The sequence below is a fragment of the Cupressus sempervirens genome, chromosome 5 (genome assembly GCF_028749045.1).
Source record: "Cupressus sempervirens isolate cs-2001-9-10 chromosome 5, ASM2874904v1, whole genome shotgun sequence".
NCBI classification, from domain to species: Eukaryota; Viridiplantae; Streptophyta; class Pinopsida; order Cupressales; family Cupressaceae; genus Cupressus; species Cupressus sempervirens.
This window is the reverse complement of record NC_143122.1, coordinates 768,130,243-768,149,068: the sequence shown is the minus strand read 5'-3', so window position 1 is coordinate 768,149,068 and position 18,826 is coordinate 768,130,243. Positions and strand designations below refer to the sequence as shown.

Here is an 18,826-nt window from a genome sequence, read left to right as displayed (position 1 = left end):
GTCACAGGGAATATTTTTTTTGAGGCCATAATACACATTCTAGCAGCCCATATTATTTCATTGGCGTTAGAACTATCCAATAGTGCCATCATCCATTAGTGGCATAGTCTTCCAATCGACGACAACCTCGAGCGGCCTTCCATACTCGTTTCATACTCTATGGCGGTTCTCTTTTTAAACATCAGACTTTGCTGAACCCTGTTGCATGTGGGACTAACATATGAAACTCCAGAATTAGAGAACAAGAAATTGACGTTAGCATCAACAACTCCAGCCCGCTGCTAAGGTTTTTCTGCAGTAACGTTATCCGCCCACAGTTGGAAAGTTTTCGACGCACGTTCAAAGCCCTTCCGGTGATGACAGTAGCATGGATCTCGACGTTCGCAAATTTTCGGCGAAGTGCAGGATATTTCACGTCTTTTCTTTCCCACCCTACAGACACTCTTCAAACACTGCGACATCCCTCTGCACTTTCAGCGAGGAATAGTCAGCTCACTGACTCTCACATGGACCAGTCATAGACTGCCACACGACCCTGACCTTGCTGGTACTACCACATTTCCACATGGAAACCAGTCCTCTACAATAGTGACACGTCATTGGTATAGATTTTCCATGTGTCATGTCCGTACAATACAGACTGATGACTCATTTGCCACGTCAGCCCAAAGCAAATTTTTTTGCTGACGTCATCTTTTCAAAGTGTTAAATTTGACGTCCGTCTAAACGTCAATCCAAGGTGTTTTAGAACTGCTTTGACGGTCGTTTGACCATAAAATTTAGACTCTTAGTTTCTCCTCCAGACCCCTCTCCAGATTGCTTTTCAATTTGGCAGCCTGACTTTGCGAGCTCGTAACTTGGACATCCGGACTTCGATTTAGGTGCAATTTTTTTTGAAATTAGGTAAAATTTCTTGAATTTTCCAGTGGTGGTGTTGTTTTCTAGTTTTGGGCATAGATTTTGCAGAATTTGCATTTTTTGGATATTGTACTGCATAATCCCACATTTTGCAACTTCAAAAGCTCCGTAGGAGCACATCTGGTCACTTTTTCAGGTTCTTTTTTTTTGAAAGTGCATTATTTTTGGTCTACTTTCCAAATTTGAAGTCAGATTCTAGGGTTGTGTGGACAAATTTCTCACTTTCAGAATTAGGCCTTCTTTGGCATTGTAATGCTTTGATTATTTTCAGAATTGTTGTAAAACTAAGCTATAGTGCTTAAGTGACAGATTTCAGCCTCATAAGGTAGTTGTAAAAGCAAAATCAGAAAGTCCACTTTGTTTATTTTGACAAGTGGCCCATTGTAAATGCACTACTTATAAAGTGCCAACAACATCTCTTTTGGGGGGGTCTTTTGATTGAGTGAAAAGGGGGGGGGGGGTGTGTACAATGTTTTTGTGTCTCTATTTTGTGCTCTTTCATTTCTGCATCATGGGTTTTAAATGTCCTCCTCTAACTTCACGCAACTATTTTACATGGAAAGATATTGCATGGAGTAGATTAATGGAAAAAGGATATAGTCTTTATGTTGATGGTACAATTACCAAACCTACTGATGCTAAAGAACTCATTGATTGGACAAATCTAGACCGACAGGCTTTAGGTGTAATTAGGAGTTGTGTACATGGGGATCTTCTCTTTCACATTAAAAATTGTTCAAAATCTAAGGAAGCTTGGGATAAACTTGAACAGTTGTATGGTAAAGTGGATGAAGAAAAGGGATTTTAGATTGAAGATGATCTACTTCTCCTAGATCCTAAGAATTATGACACAATTCAAGATTACATCATTAAAGTCAATGAGTATAGGGCACTTCTAAAAGATTGTGGAAATCCCATAAAGGATGATAGGTTGATACATCACATCCTGAAGAAGCTACCTTCTGAGTATGCTAACTTTGTTTTGAGTTTTAATACTCACAATTTGACCATGGGATCTGCTTACTAGAAACCTTCCTTTGATGGATTTGCAGATATGTTGATTGTTGAACAATCTCACTTGGTGGATTTTGGCCTTCTCAAGTCATCTAAGACCAAAGCCTTAGTAGCTCGTGATGATCAAAAATCTAGTCAAGGGGGAAAAAGCAACAACAAGAAAAAGCAGTGGAAGCAAAAAACACAATCTGAGACATAACATGACTCCTCTCAACAAGGCGGTTCTTCTTCAAACAAGAAAGGAAGTAACGAAAAGAAGGACAAACTCTTTTGTGCATACTATAAAAAGCCAAATCATGATGAGCATCATTGCAAAACAAAAAGAATTGATGAGTTAGAAAATCTACTCAAGAAGAATAAGATTCAAGTGCCAAGTACTTCCAAGGATTCTATGCCTAACTCTTCAAAGGGTAAAGATCAAGCACTTATGGCCAACACAAGTTCTTCTTTGGAATGGATACTTGACTCAGGTGCCTCTTACCACATGGGTTCTTCAAAACAAGAATTTTCTTCATTGAAGCAATCACAGGTACCACACATCTTCGTGGGAGATGATGCTAAGATGAAGTTGAAGGGAAAGGACATGTAGAAATGGAAGATGGGGAATTCAAAGATGTTCTCTATGTTCCAAATCTGAGTTCCAATCTCCTATCGGTTTACCAAATCACTCACCTTGGAGATGGTCATAAAGTTGAGTTCCTTCCCGATTTAGTGATGGTGCGTAGTCTTAAAGATGATTCATTGGTAGAAGTTGAGAAAGTCAATGATGACAGGAGGCTTTATTCCTTCTCCCATTTTGTTCCTAAGAGTTCTTCTCAAGCCTTGTTAACTCACTCTGATTCAAACATCAACTTATGGCATGAGCGGTTTGGTCACCTTGACTACCCCTATCTTCAACAACTTTGCACATACCAAATGGTCAAAGGTCTACCTCAAATCAACTTTTCTAAAGGTAAATGTTCATCAGATTCAACGGATATGCATCTAGAGGGGAAGTTACAAAGAGGGAAGTCTTCTAGAGCAACAAGTGTTCTTCAAATGGTTCACATGGTATTAGCAGGTCCTTTTGCATTCAGCCAGGGTCGCTACATAGTTTTGTTGATGACTTTTCAAAGTTCACTTGGGTCTATTTTCTACATAGTAAGAATGAAGTTTTGGATGCATTTCTAGACTTCAAGGCTCATGTAGAACGAAAATCTAGAAAGGCCATCAAAGTACTCCGAATGGACAATGGAAACATGGATGTGAATAGAAGACTTAAGGACATTTGTAGACATGAGGGAATTGATCTTCAAACTCCTTCAACATTCAGTCCACATAAGACAGATGTTGCAGCATTGAGGATTAGAACTCTTAAGTCCATGGCAAGTTGCATGATTCATGCCAAGTCTCTAGATCCATCATTAGAAGTTGAAGCAATCTCTAGTGCCACTCACATTCTTAATCATTCTCCTCATCCAGCCTTAGATGGAAAAACTCCTTTTGAGGCATGGTACGGCAGAAAACCTATTGTGACACACTTTAGAGTCTTTGGTTGTCCCACATGGGCAAACAGATCTTCCAGGGGATGCAAGGCACAGACATCTCGACCTTGCACCTTCATTGGTTATGAAGACAGTGTGAAGGAATATAGACTTCTAGATCCAAAGACTCATGCAATTTTTGTGGAGAAGGATGTTCACTTTGAGGAAAGTTCTCCCAGCTTGTCCTCTACACCTCTCCACACTTCATACACAATGGAAACTAATAGTGACACCAGTGATAGTGCTTCAATAGCTTCAGAAACGTGGGGTACTATCGATAGTTGTAGTGAGAGGTCACATCAGTCTAGTCCACATGCTTATATTGCCATAGTGAAAGGTCCATCACATCTTGGTACATCTCGTCTTCCAGCTCTAGCTTCATTTGACTTGGGAGACAGACTTGAGGACATGCATCTTCTCATTGATGATGATTCTTCTACAATTGTTGCGAGGGCTCACTCTGACCCTCATGTCCATTCTCTACATGATCAATCTTTCAAGGTTGGTGTGATTGTGGATCCTTATGAACAAAAATTAGTGAAGGTCTCTTTGTCAGTTGAGGAGACAGATGGTTCAGTGGAACAGGTTCAACAGACATCTTTGACAGATCTGCATTCATTCTTTTCAACACAGTTGGAAGGGGTGAACTTCAGCATCCGTACAAGGATACTTGAGCAGGTTTCAGGGCCACCATACATCTTCAGGAGTGTACCTTTTCCATTGTTTCTTCCTAAGGAGAGGAACACCATTCAACATTCTTGGACCAGCTTCTTCATTGGAGCGGCTTTCAATTGCTAGCATTCTTCTTTTTGGGGGGGAGCCTATTCTGTCTCTCTTCCTTCTTTCATTCTCTTATGTATATACTGGATGTATGTCGTAATGGGGGGGTCTTGATTACTCCATCCATCAATGCATCCTCTTTTATCTCTCTTTTTGGGGGAGGGTTTTTCCCATGAGGTTTTCCCTCTTTCTCCGCTTTATGGGATATTTACATTTCATTATGTACATGGGTACCTTACATGGCCTAGTAGCCAGGATCCATTCTGCATCTTCATCCTAGTTCGTAAGCTTAAGCGCATTCCCCTAAGTTGCACTTAAAGGGGGGTGTTGGTGTAAATACGTACTTTACTATTTACACCTACTTAAGTTTACTTAGGTTAATGCATTATTTAATTATTTTGCATTATTTTATTATTTTTATTTGTGAGACACTCAGGAGTTTGCACACCTTATGAGTTGTCATGTTGACAACACAGTAGTACGCAACTCTATTTGAGCACATGGTGTCTACAACATGGTTTTGCATGTCCCACCCTTGTAGACTTATCCTCTCATCACTGCACCTAATTCCGTGCTTAATGGAGGATAATCCATATCTAGTGGACATGTGCTTGGTTGTATGACACTTCATAGTGCTAACTTCTATGCTTTCTAGAAGCTCTACTGAGGCCTTTATATTCAGGCACTCCTAGTGTACTCTTAGCATTAAGTTATTGAATACATTGTTATTCTGATCATACTCTCTCCATTTTTGGTCTTTATTTGTGTTTGTGTTTGAGTTCTTAGTTCTTGGGTGAATTTTGCGCTTAGGCAAATTCTTACAGAATTCAATCCCAAAATGACAAAAATGACAGTCAGATATATCAAAATACTATTTGTTTGACTGAAGATGATGTAATTATCATGCTGCTCATTGATGATTACTGAGTACTTATAATTTTTGTTGAAATAGTCTTTTTAATAACTTCATGTAAATGTTCAACAAGTAATTTGCTTACACTATACCTCTAAAGTTGGAGCATAATCATGGTTATCTTAAACTATTCCAAAATCAACATAATTGTGAATGTCCTAACTAAGATATCACTTTATTTTGTTTGATTCTATCAGTACAACATGAATGCATTCCCTAGGCCATCCTAGGGATCGATGTGATTGCCAAGCCAAGTCTGGAATGGGAAAGACTGCAATTTTTGTTCTTTCCACACTATAATAGATTGAACATGTTCACGGGCAAGTTGTAGCTCTTGTCTTGTGTCATACTCAAGAATTGGTATATCAGGTATTTTAATTTATGTATTGATATAGTAGAATTTTTTTTTTGATAACTAGGCTTTTTTGGTTACTTAGTTATTGCCATTAATAATGGTTTCTTACCAGTTCTATTTTATATTGCAGATATGCCATGAATTTGAGAGATTTATCACTTATTTAATAGATTTGAAGGTTGTTGTATTCTATGGAGGGGTAAACATTAAAGTCCATAAAGCATTGCTAAAAAATGAGTGTCCACACATAGTGGTGGGTACTCCTAGAAGGATACTTGCTCTAACAAGGGAAAAAGATTTGAGTCTAAAAAATGTTAAACATTTTATCCTTGACGAGTGTGATAGAATGCTAGAATCACTTGGTATGTCAGTAGATATCTTTTTAAATAGATTCTGATTACATAGTTTGTTTAGTATTTTTTTGATTTTTTTTAATGTTGTAGACATGTGAAGAGATGTCCAGGAGATTTTAAAGATGATCCCTCATGACAAGCAAGTTATGATGTTCTCTGCCACTTTGAGCAAGGAGATTTGGCCCATCTGCAAGAGATTCACGCAAGATGTAATATCTTTTGTATAAGTTGACCTATTTAATCCTACATTAAATATTACTTTAATGATTGGGAAAACTAGTTAGTTGGTTTAAATAGGCTTTATTCAAGTGGAATACTAGTTATGCTTATTTTTGTAGTATTGATCTTAAGATGTTTAGTTAACCCTTGCAAAGATGGTTTATGTTTTGGCAATAAGTTGTTAGCACACATTTTCAAAGGTGATTCATGTTTCCTTGAAGTTTTGTATTTCTTAGCTAAGCCCTTGTTTTCCTCTTCTTTCTCATCACTAGTCATCAATACTAGACTACCATAGCTTTATTGTAATTCCAAAGTTGGGATTGGATGTTACCTAAATCCTTTTCTTTGCATTCATAATAATGGAGCTGCCTTAGAGGTAGTGTAGAGCTGCACTTTCTATGGTGGCCAACTTTTGTTCATTGTACATGACCTAGAGAAATGGGTTACATGTGGCCTCTATCACTAGTTTTGTAATAACAATAAAAATAATTAATTCAATGATATAGCAAAGTATTCAATTCAAAATTTAGGGATGGTATATTGGACCATGAAGTTTCTAGTTCAACCTTTTTAGTACTTTTCATTCAACATGTGCTCCTTGGATCAATGAGGGGATTGTTGTGGCACTGTTGGCTCCTGATGGCAATCACATCACCTAATGTTACACACATTTGTTTCCATTTATAGCCTATGGAGATATATGTTGACAATGATTAAAAATTGACACTTCATGGTTTAGTTTAGGTATTGAGATTATTTGAGTTTAATAAGGTTTGATAAAATACTAAATCATTCTCTCTTTTGTTGTGTCTAGTATTTATGTCTTGAGATTCTTCCAGCACTACATCAAACTGAGTGAGCTTGAGAAGAACCAGAAGCTGAATGACCTACTTGATGCACTAGACTTCAATCAAGTTGTGATATTTGTCAAGAGTGTTAACAACATTGCAGAGTTGAACAAGCTTCTTATGGAGTGCAACTTTCCATCAATCTGCATTCATTCTGGAATGCCACAAGAAGAAAGGTATGTTTGATGTTGTTTTTTTTTTAATCTACTATGCTACATAATGTAACAATTCCCTTTGCTCTTTAATCTAGGATATGCAATTGAATTTAATTTGTATAATTTTGTCGTCTCACATTGCTAGCTACTTCATTCATAAATAAAGATTTTTGTAGTTGTTGTATACGCTTTATTTATGGCAATATTTGGGATAAAAAGAATTGTGCTTTTTTAAATTCCCAATGGTTCATGAAAATTTCTCTTAAGCATTTGATTTAATTATGTTTAACAAATACTAATGTGTTCCTTGTGATAGCTTTAGAAATAAAGTTTTAATATGTGATTTTTCATGCAGATTAACTCGGTACAAAGATTTCAAGGAAGGTCATAAGGTAAAATGAAGAACTTTTATTGCTAGAGGCGAATGGTTCTGTGACATTGGTATTGCATAGGAGCTCTGGTATAGTTGGTGTTAAATTAGAAGCAGCTGCACCTCCTATCAATGATTCCTTGAGATTCTCCAATGTCTTGGCCACATCTCTCATTGAAGCTCGTTCTCTTGGTGATTCATTGCTAAAAATAAAATCAGCATTCTTTGTAACCATCTCTAAACTCTCCTATCTTTTTAATAGTTGTCCCCTAAAAATTGGCCTTGAACCAGTATCCCTATTGGTAAAGTTGTTTCTTTGTTTCTTTTCTATGCACTATAAGTATTTGCCTGCTCTAAAAAAAAAACATAGGTTGTAATGCACATCAAATATTAGCATTTTAAATTTTCAACTAAATATCAACGTTTTTAATTTTCAACTAAATATCAACATGTTTATTTAGAATGGAAAGACAATTTGGTATTTTAAAGGTTCCACATCATTTGCTATATTGGTTTCTGAATATACAACGATACATTTTGAAATTCATTTGCCTAGAGTATGACTTTTATTCTTAAATTTTCATGCAATCTTTTTATGTTTTCAAAGTAAGAATTATATTGAAAATCTGACTACTACATTTGTTTTGTTGTGATGCAGTCCTCCAATAGGTTCCATTTGATGAATGAAGATCTATTTTTGTTGCAAGTTAATCAGTGCCATTGTTTTAAGTCTTTCTTTAGATTTTCTAAGAGTATTTGACTCTGTTTTATGAACTTTGTAGAATGTTGCATCGATTAATCCTTTATATTAGTTTGCAACCATCTCAGAATTCAGGATTCCAAAACTATACACATCTCTGTTCGCAGAAGCATTCCTGCCCAGCCCATACTCTACAAACAAATTTATTCATGAGAATCTATTAAGGAAAATGACAATGCCAATATAAAAGATACTCAAAAAAAAATTTACCTCAAGCAATATAGCCTATAGATCCTCTGAGTGCAAATGTTGCTATACTTAGTGAATCTATGGTGTTTGTAGCAATTAAATGAGATATACCAAAATCATTCACAAGGGCTATCATGTTGACATCTAGGAGCACATTACTCAATTTCAAATCACAATGAACAAGCTGCAAAAGATAATCATAATGAAGACATTCCATGTCATGTGCTACATCTGTGGAATGCTCAAACATTCACTCAATCCCAATTGACAAGCATTTTGATGATCTGTTTCAGGGTACAAATGCTTTTCTAAGCTTCCATTAGATGCATATTGAAGAACCAAAACTTTCAAGCCAAGGAAGTAAAAGATTTTGTCTAAGGTTTTAATGATCTAGACCATCTTGTGCGTAACATAATGGAAGCATATATTATTTGCCTTTTGATTCACTACATTAGACTTGCAACTCTACTTGTACACCTGATATTTATTTAGAGTAATTTTAACCTAATCAAGTGGAATTTGATGGTATAACTTGAATCGAGCTAGAAGAATTTGTGAGAGATTAAGCTATACATGTTTTCTCTTGAAAAACATGCAATGATAATGCTTTGGATTAAAGTTTGTTTGTTGTTGTTACATTCAGAATTTTCTTTCCTAAAACTTTAACTTCTTGTGTTGGTGGCTTAGCATTTTTTGAGGTATTGTGAACAAAATAGCTAGGAGTGTTTGGTTTTGATTGTCATTAGAACTTGGAAGGGTTACTATCATTTGGTGGTATAACTTATTGGGTATTTAATAGTTGTGTTAGTTAACATTTTACCTTCACTTAGGCTATGGATAGTATTGGAACTATGTGAAAATTGATAAGCCCATTACTTTGAAAAAGAATTGCCTGAACTGAATGCTTATATATAATCTTTTGGAGTTTCAATTTTGTTCAAATTTTGCATCGTGTGTAGGAAAAAATAATAAAGTTTTAGTGTAAAGAATTTGTATGGTGTGAAGAGGACATGATGAACTAGTATTTTGTAGCTTTTCAATTTGAAGCTCATAAAATATCAAAGGAGTATGGGAGCTTTATGTTGCTGTTCAAGCCAGGATGACCTGGAAGAATATGTGTCTTATCTCAATGGATCCTTATATCAACATTGCTTTTGTGTCCATCAAATTCTAAGCCTAGTAGGCCCACTTAAATCACTAATTCCAAATGTACTTGTGATAAGTTCATGCTATTTTTCTTTATTTTTTGGCCCTTGAGTAGCAATGTTAACTTGTTGAGATTGCTTATTTTATTCAAAATATAAGATGTACTCTTAAGCTCTGAATTACAAATGTTGTTGCCTATTTGAAGCTTTCTTTTTCCTGCTCTTGTTAAGGAGTTGGCAGCTATATATATATATACATATATATTATATATATATATGTATATATATATATATAATATATATGTATATATATATACATATATACATATACATATATATATATATATACATATATATATACATATGTATATATACATATATATATACATATATATATATATGTATATATATATATACATATATATATATATGTATATATACATATATATATGTATATATACATATGTATATATATATGTATATATACATATATATACATCTGTATATATATATGTATATATATGTATATATATATATGTATATATATATGTATATATATATATATGTATATATATATGTATATATATATATGTATATATATATGTATATATATATGTATATATATATGTATATATATATATATATGTATATATATATGTATATATATATGTATATATATATGTATATATATATGTATATATATATGTATATATATATGTATATATATATGTATATATATATGTATATATATATATGTATATATATATGTATATATATATATATATATTGGAGTAGTACCTAATTTGAATTTAGTGCTTATATCAAGTTTCTGTTATCTTCTTATCAATGAATATAATGAGCAAGGGTAGAGACAACAATTGTCAGATTTGATTGTGTAGCAAAATTTAAATGTTGTATGATATGGTGGTGACTGGTTTATATGAATTAAAAAAACAAGTTTAATTTTTTTTAAAACTGAAAATTTTTATCCTCCCTTTCATGATTGTTTATTTTGGGTGGTTCTTTTGTGGACTATTGTTTGCATGATCTATTTGTGTGTGTGTGTCCTATGCTATTAACAATTGAAATACAAGGAAGAACCAAATATAGGCATTCGAGAAAACACATTACATGTGCTAGCTTCAGTTGAAAGGATACCTATGGTAAGGTTTTACATTCTAGATGCTTTTGATTTTAAAAGAATCAAATGACACATTATTTTAGGTCCATTGATAGCCAAGTTGTGGTCTAATCGGTCAAGTATACCTCACAGTGGCCCATTAACATCTAAGTGTATATAGTCTTCATTCAAATCTGGCCCTATCCTTTGTTCCTCAATATCTCATCGTGGCGGTCCATTAAAATTCTCTCCCAATGTCTCACCTCCTAATCTATCTCCACCCCACAAAATCACACTATATGAGCTTCCCAAGCCACCTATTAATTCAACAAAGCCCTTAAAGTCTTCTAACTTATCTAATATAACTCATTCAACACCTTTGGTGGGAAAAAAGTGTTAGAAGAAACATAACTTCAGAATTCTATACAAATTCAAGCAAGCTTGTATTCTTAGTATACTACTATTTTATATTAAAAAAGACTAAAAATTATCAATTTAGAGCCATAAAACTAAACTTTCCATGTTTTGGACTATGCTACAAAATTTGTATGTGAAAAATAGAGCAGAGAAAGAAGAGTTGCTGAAAGGCCTTGTTATTGGCACTGAACTTTCCCCACCTCTTCCTATTCTTGAGAAGGCATTGCTTACTTGCTTGTTTCTTATGCATGATATTTTAATTTTCATGGACTTTTTTTTTCTCCTACCTGAATGCCTTTTATCCAAAGTTGTATTCAAGGACTGAAGATTGGGTGTTTTGTAGGACATTTTGATTGTGTGGGGAGAACCTGACCAGATCTTTCCAGTGGCTAAGGCCTTTGAATTGAAAAAGTGAGTACTTAATACTTTTAGTTATGATTGAACATTATATTTTTTAAGTTTTATAGTGTGAATAGCATGGGAAGCTTCCACAGTCTATAGTGCTAAAAAGAAACTCTTGGAAACAAGTAAAGTCATAGACATTATGACACTCTATATATACAAGTAAGATCATAGACATTGTGACACTCTATATAGACATTGTGACACTCTATAAATGGATTTGGGATGATAGATAATGTGGTTATTGTTGAATGTGAAGTCCAACAGTCATCTGAACATTCCTCCCTAGTAATGATTACCTCCTTGTGATTCACCCCCTTTGTTGTTTATGAAAGTGTCTCCCAATGAAGTTTCATGATTCTTCCTCTTCATGTCCTTAGTAAGAAGAATTTCAACATCATCAAATCTTAATACACTTTCTTTCTTTCTAACTTGCTGTAGCCATAACTATGCATCCTTGTAATTATTTTATACTTTAGGCGAATAGGCAGGTAGGTAAAACAATTGAAGAAGTTTAGCACTTGTCCTATATCCTCACTTGTCATAATATGACCAATTTTTTTAATAGGTAATGGGTTGAAGTCTAGTTTATTCATTATTTTATTATTTGTTAAAATTAATTATTATTATGTGTTAAGTTCAAGGAGACTTGAACCTAAGACTCCCATATAAGAGGCTAACTATTTACCATTGGTGGATGTTATCTAGATCAAACAAATATCAACTATATAAACCTTATATCTGGACTACTTCTAAAAATAGAGATAAATTTATATAAACAATTATATCTATTATGTCAATTTCAGTAATATCAATAATGCTCTTAGAATAAAAAAATCAAATTTAGGATAGAAAGAAGTTTGATATGTTTTTGATTTGTCTCTTTATAGATTGAATGAGTTGCAAATGCAATATTTGATTTTGTAAGACATATATTTGGATATGTTTGTGAATCAATCTGTGGTGCAAGTTAATTAGTGATGAAGTGAACAATGAAGAAGTGTCCTCTCCACAACCCTTACAACCACAATGTCCACCTTGAGGAGATTAGGAACCTTATATTAATTGGTAGCTTTAACCCCAAAAAATTCAGCCGCATCTATATCACTCACATAATTGATGGTGCCCTATGCATAAATGTCCATTTGTTCCATGTATCAAGCAATTGTTTCTTATCCAAGCCATTTAATTTGCAACCTTTTAAATCTCTACAAAGATAAAGTTGGAGCAGGAGAATTTTTCTTCTCAAAGGTGTTCTCTGATTGTAAAGAGTCCATTCCATTATCTGTTGAACTAGATATGTCTTGTTTGTTGAACAGATAATGGAATGGACACATTACAATTAGAGGACACCTTTGAGAAGAAAATTTTTCCTACTCCAACTTTATCTTTGCAGAGATTTAAAAGGTTACAAATTAAATGGCTTGGATAAGACCAAATTGCTTGATATAGCATATAAAAAAAATTGACCAAACATTGGTGGAAATTTTGACCAATTCTTGATAGCTTTCTACCAAGAATTGGTCAAAATTTCCACCAATTATAAAACATTTTCGACCAAACATTGGTGGAAATTTTGACCAATTCTTGATAGTTTTCTACCAAGACTTGGTTGAAATTCCCACCAATTATAAAAAAAAATTCAACCAAACATTGGTGGCAATTTCGGCAAATTCTTGATAGTTTTCTACCAAGAATTGGTCAAAATTTCCACCAATTCTAAAAAAATTTGACCAAAGATTGGTGAAAATTTTGACCAACAATGACAAATTAGAGCTAGCAAAAATTAAAATTTTTCAATGAATGTATTAGTTGAAATTTCAACCAACGTGCAGGTTGGTTGAAATTTCAACCAACGTGCAGGTTGGTTGAAATTTTGACCAACCTGGGTCAAAATTTTGACAAAATTTGAGTTCAAATTTACTAGTGTGTGGAATATCATTGTAATGATTTATGTTTTTTTTTGTTATGATATTTAGTACAACCACATCATTAGAATTGTATAAGACTACCAGCTTAACCCTTGCACTTTAAAAGGTGCAAGTGCTAGTTATTTTTGTTTATGAGTTCTTTGACAATCAAACTGTTAGTCATCCTTTTAAGTGCAATAATATGGTTTATTTAGGAAACAAATTATATGAAGATGCAATACAATACAATGTGACTTCATATTGGTGGTTTAAAATTTACAAAGATACAAACAATGTATTGCCTAAACAGGCGAGAAGGGTTTTTATGGGGTGGAGGATGGGGGTTTTTATAGGAAAATATGTGTCAGGGGTACTGGGTCGATATTGGAGGGGGTGACAAAAAAGGAGTTTAAGATAATAGCTTTTGAAAATAAGGGAATTATTTAGTATATCATGAGCACACATGCTATGATTAAGGTTCACTAAGTGAAGCCCCTATGCCAAAAATGCTATAGTAAATATTAATTTGGAAATTTTGGTTTAGAAACATTTGTTTGTTGTTATGGCATATGGTAGCCAAATTGAAATTGAGAGAAACAAAAGAGAATATGACTTTCTCAAACCTCTTACGTATGCAAATGGGTGATAAAAAGTGTTATCATTGTAGTAAGAATAGCAGTGATCACTAGATCTCATCAAAACAAACATATTAAAATATAGGATCAATAAATCTTTATATTTTTTTATTTTTGAAATTGATTGAAACATAAGAAAAGAAAATACAATAATTGATAATATCTTATAGAAATTCCAATCTCTTTATCAAGAATCCAAGTACTCAAAACCATCAAAAATAAATATATGATATTATATTAAAAATTAGAATTGTCTGAATAACCAATATCTTTCTATGGGTTATAAAACATGAATGTTAATGTATAAAATGAGAATCTATCTAATGGTATATAAAATATAGGTTGTGACTTTATATATAAATAGGGAGAGGACAAAGGAGAAAAATCCAATGAATAAGGTGTCCATCAAGTAGTCTAAATATAGTAAAGTTCTAAGGATATGGACACCTCAACACTTATCATGTTTATCAATTGACTAATCTAACTTTATCAACTTAATCAATCTTAATAAACATGTAGGAAAAACTAATGGCTAAGAAACACTAAATGTCCCATTACATTAATAAAATCCTGCATTAACTAAAACTAACCATAGATGAGAGCAAATATTCATAAATTCATCTAACAATATAAGGTTGGTTCATAAATGCAAAGAAAATTTGAAGGTGGGGGTGTGGTTGAGGTAGAGGAGGCTAGCTCCTATTGGAAATCTGATTGAAAAGATCATTGTTGAAGATCAAAGAGGGAGATTGTTGTTAAAAGAATATTTTCAATCATTGTTTTGTCATTGATGTCAAACCTTCTATTTGTAGGAATGACAATTGCTTATAAGATCCAAGTACTATCACTTAGTTGATTGATGAAGAGGATTTGATCAACAAGATGCAACAAGAGCACCTAATGGAAAGGTTGAGTTATGATGTTGGAATGAAGTGCAAGGATCAGTTAAGATAATGGTTAAATGATGTATTGATAACATACCTCAAGATATAAAGGTTGGCCACACTTAGAAACATTGGAGGAATAAGTTGTAATAAGGTTGACTGCAAAGCTTAAACTAAGTTCATTAGTGGGTGCCGAGCAAGCTAGTTGAAGCCGAGAAAATGGAAAATTTAGTGTGTGCTAAGTGAAGTTCAGGTGCCGAGTGAAGTTCAAGTGCTAAGAAAAGTAACAAGTGTCAAGCATTAGAAAATCCTAGTTGGTGCTGAGTGAACTTCAGGTGTTGAGCATTAGTAAAAATGTAGTTGGTGTCGAGTAACACAATATGTGTCGAGCACCAAAATTTCAATAGTGCCGAGATGCTACATTATTTTAAATGATGAAGATTCATCAAATTTGAGCCGAAAAAGTTGTTATCTTGAATTTTGTGAACCAGTTGGAGCATAAAGATAATGAGCTAGTGGTACAGAATTCTATGTGAACCATTTTTGAGTGAATTCAAGTGGATTCTTCATGATGTTTCTAGAAGAAACAAAATATGGGTTAGATTCAATGAATCCTACCTAATCCATATGAATTGAAATTAAAGGATGGAAGAATCAAGTGGTAAAAGAACTCCAAGACTCTATTTAAGGAGTCACAAACCAAGAAGCAAGAGTTGTTGGAGTGCCAAATTGCGAAGTGGTTAGAAGGGTGTCAAGGAGAAGAAATCTAAGAGAAGGAGGAACAAAGTATATAGACTCTACTTTGATAAGTGGTCAGAGAGAGATAATTGCATTGGTATAGTGAGCATGAAGACTCAAGGAGACAAAGCTTGAAAGGAGGGCAAGCTGTTAGGGTTGCAGAGACTGAAGGCTAGGCAATGATATGAGTTGAGAAGTGATCTGAAATTTGCAAGTTGAGTTGTATCCTATAATTAGGTTAAAACCCCTAATTGTTACTCTCTAGCAATTGTATCAGTTAGGATAGAAGGAAAATCCTATGGACTTAGGTTGGTTTAATATCCATTTGTAAATCCTTTAACAGGGTGGCATTCCAAGTGAATGTTCTAAAGTCCTCTAACTAGGCCCACTTCTAACAGGGTGGTTAAATTCTTTAACCAGGTCACATTTAATAGTGTGTTGTAAGCCTTTAATAGGGCATCACTTCAAAAGAGTGAGAATTGAGTAGCATTTTATTGGTAGTTTTTCCCAAATTGGGTTTCCACGTAAATCACTATGTTATGTGTTATGCTTGCATGTTGATTTATAGTAACTTGCTAAATAGGATAGTTTAAGGCTTGGATGAATGAATAGTTTGATGAGCACACTACACTTAGTAAAAAGTTTGAATTGGACATGTTGGATGTTGAATAACTGATTCACTACCCCCCCAGTTATTCTAAAGCATTTCTAATAGCTCCTTGATAAGAGTTGGCCATAATAGTTTGGTTACAAGCACACACATTTAATATCTTACATTACCTAAATGGATGCACAAAAGTGAATAAACCTCAAACGACTAAACTAATTTTGGTTTCTTCTTTAAAAGTTTTGAAGTATAAAATGATATTATAGTAAAATTATGCATATATCAAAATAATTTTTATTTTAACTATTTTATTCTCCAAGCAAATATGAACATGAATTAAATTAAAATTCGTATATGAGTAAGAATGTGTTAGATAAAATTAATTAGATTTTTGATATAAAATTGATATATATTAAATTAATTTCTCTTAATAATGAAACTTTTAGATTAAATGTTATCTCAAATATAATTTTTAGTGCAAACAATAGTTATACATTTACAAGATATTTTTCAAACATCACTTAAGCAAAATAATCAATCAATTTAGAAATTAAATTGAGGCAACATTAATAGTATGATGTAAGTGGATAATTATTTCAGAGAAGTTAACTTGGTATAGGAGACAATGTAAATCAAAGAAAACATGAGTTGCATTTTCTATTAATTGTATGAATGCCAATGGTAGAGGAAGAGAAAACACAATCATAAGAGGACAAAAGTTTTTGGGAGCTAAGAGTAGGCCTCTATGAAGTTGCTAAGCTTATTTTGGTTAGCAACTCTTGCTCAATTTTTTTAGCATCTATTTGAAGAGTTGGTGGCCCTGTGCTTATGAATTTTGGCTACTTATTTTTTGAACAATTATCTTATAAAATATTTTAAAAGGAGGGAAAACAAATTGTGAAACCATGTGTTATTTTTTCTAATTAGTAGTGGTTGCTTATTTTCTACCCCTCCCATTAGTGCTTATTTTTATTTTTTAAGCACATTACTCCACTAAAATACAATTTTAAAAAATAATCTTATTCTTGTAATTAAAAATATACATTGGAGTGGGAAAATGGCGACTAGACAAGCTTGGCGACCTCCTCGATGAAAACCAGGGTTCAAAGGTGAGGCTGTAATGACACCTTGGTTGCGAAAAGATGGGTGGGATAGCAGTAATAGAGGTAATAGGCATTTCATGCAGAGAGCACATGGGAAAACTGGTTTAGAGAGTGGCACCTTTGGCAGATCATGGCCATTTTAAAACTTCTATTGGGATAAGCAGGTCAATGTCAGGGAATCTCAACAAAGGAATAGCAATGGTTGGTGCAGGGATTTGTAGTATGATCAAAGGCCTGGGTAGAAAGGAAATGGAGCTCCCCAGCATTTTAATGGTAAGCTAGCTTTAACCCATCGATTTGATTTTAAGAAGATTGAAAGGAAGTTTTGGAAATCGAAACAAGTCCAACAGGGGCAAACGACACTCATGGGTATGTCTTCTAAAACCCTAAATAAGAATATTTTTAGGGTGTCAACTCTTCCAGTTCAAAATCCTTCTTGGAGTGAGTCAGTTAAACACCTCTAGTGTAGGGCTTTGTTCTTGAAATGGTTAGGGTCTTGGCCATCTTTAAGGAAAATCCAAGACTGGTTGAACTTTAACAGGGGGAAAAATATGGTGCTCAAGCCTTTGTCAAATGAATTTTATATGGTTATTTGTCTAACTCTTGATGATAAGAAAGCTATATTGAGTGGAGGCCCATACATGATGGATGGAATAGCCTTTTATGTTTGTAATTAGTGGCCAAATTTTAACCTCGAGATTGAAAAAGTGAAGGAAGTTCTGATTTGGGTAAACCTCAAAATTTTCCATGGGAGTATAAGGATGAGGAAACCCTGAGGATGATTGGGAATAGTTTAGGGATTTTTCTTCAATCTGAAGAGGTGCTGGAAAAGAATCGCTTGTTTCAATTTTCTAGGATTTTGATTAAGATGCAAAATTGTTACTTTGTGCCTAACCAATTTGTTATCTGCACATCGGAAGGGGAATTTGTGGTGGTTATTGATGTGGATTATGCTGATCATGCCAATCCTTTGGGGCAGCTGGGGAAAGGGAAGGGGAAAATGGAGAATTCCTACTTGGACTATTTGAAGAAAATTGAGTAGCAACGAGAAATCATTCCCCTATGGTCAATTTCCTTTGAGGATGAAATGATATCTAGACCTAACATATATGTGGTCTGCTATGAGGATTGGGAGATAAATCCTAGTGAAAATGGCAGCAGGAAAGGTGTTGGTGGGAATGGTGAAACTACTACCTAGTCTACATAGGTGGTTATAGAGACCACTTACTCCTAGAAAATTATCTAGGGAGCCATTAGGAAGGCTCCTCTCCATCAGGGTCTTAGTTCTATTGTTTTGAATACCTTAGATAGGATTGATGGTGTGGATGGTAAACACATTCTAGTGGAGAGAGAGCTATTGATTAAGAGGGAGGAGAATGGGGAGAACAAGATGGGGGATTCTCCTTTACTAGAGGGCAAGGATTGGGTGGAAGAAGAAATATACAAAGATATATAGATTTCTCCTATT

General features: G+C 34.0%; 1 pseudogene; it reads left to right on the top strand.

Moving 5' to 3' along the window:
- The first annotated feature begins 159 nt into the window (after positions 1-159).
- On the top strand, positions 160-18,400 carry LOC149558163 (DEAD-box ATP-dependent RNA helicase 15-like; annotated as a pseudogene).
- The last annotated feature ends 426 nt before the right edge of the window (positions 18,401-18,826 follow it).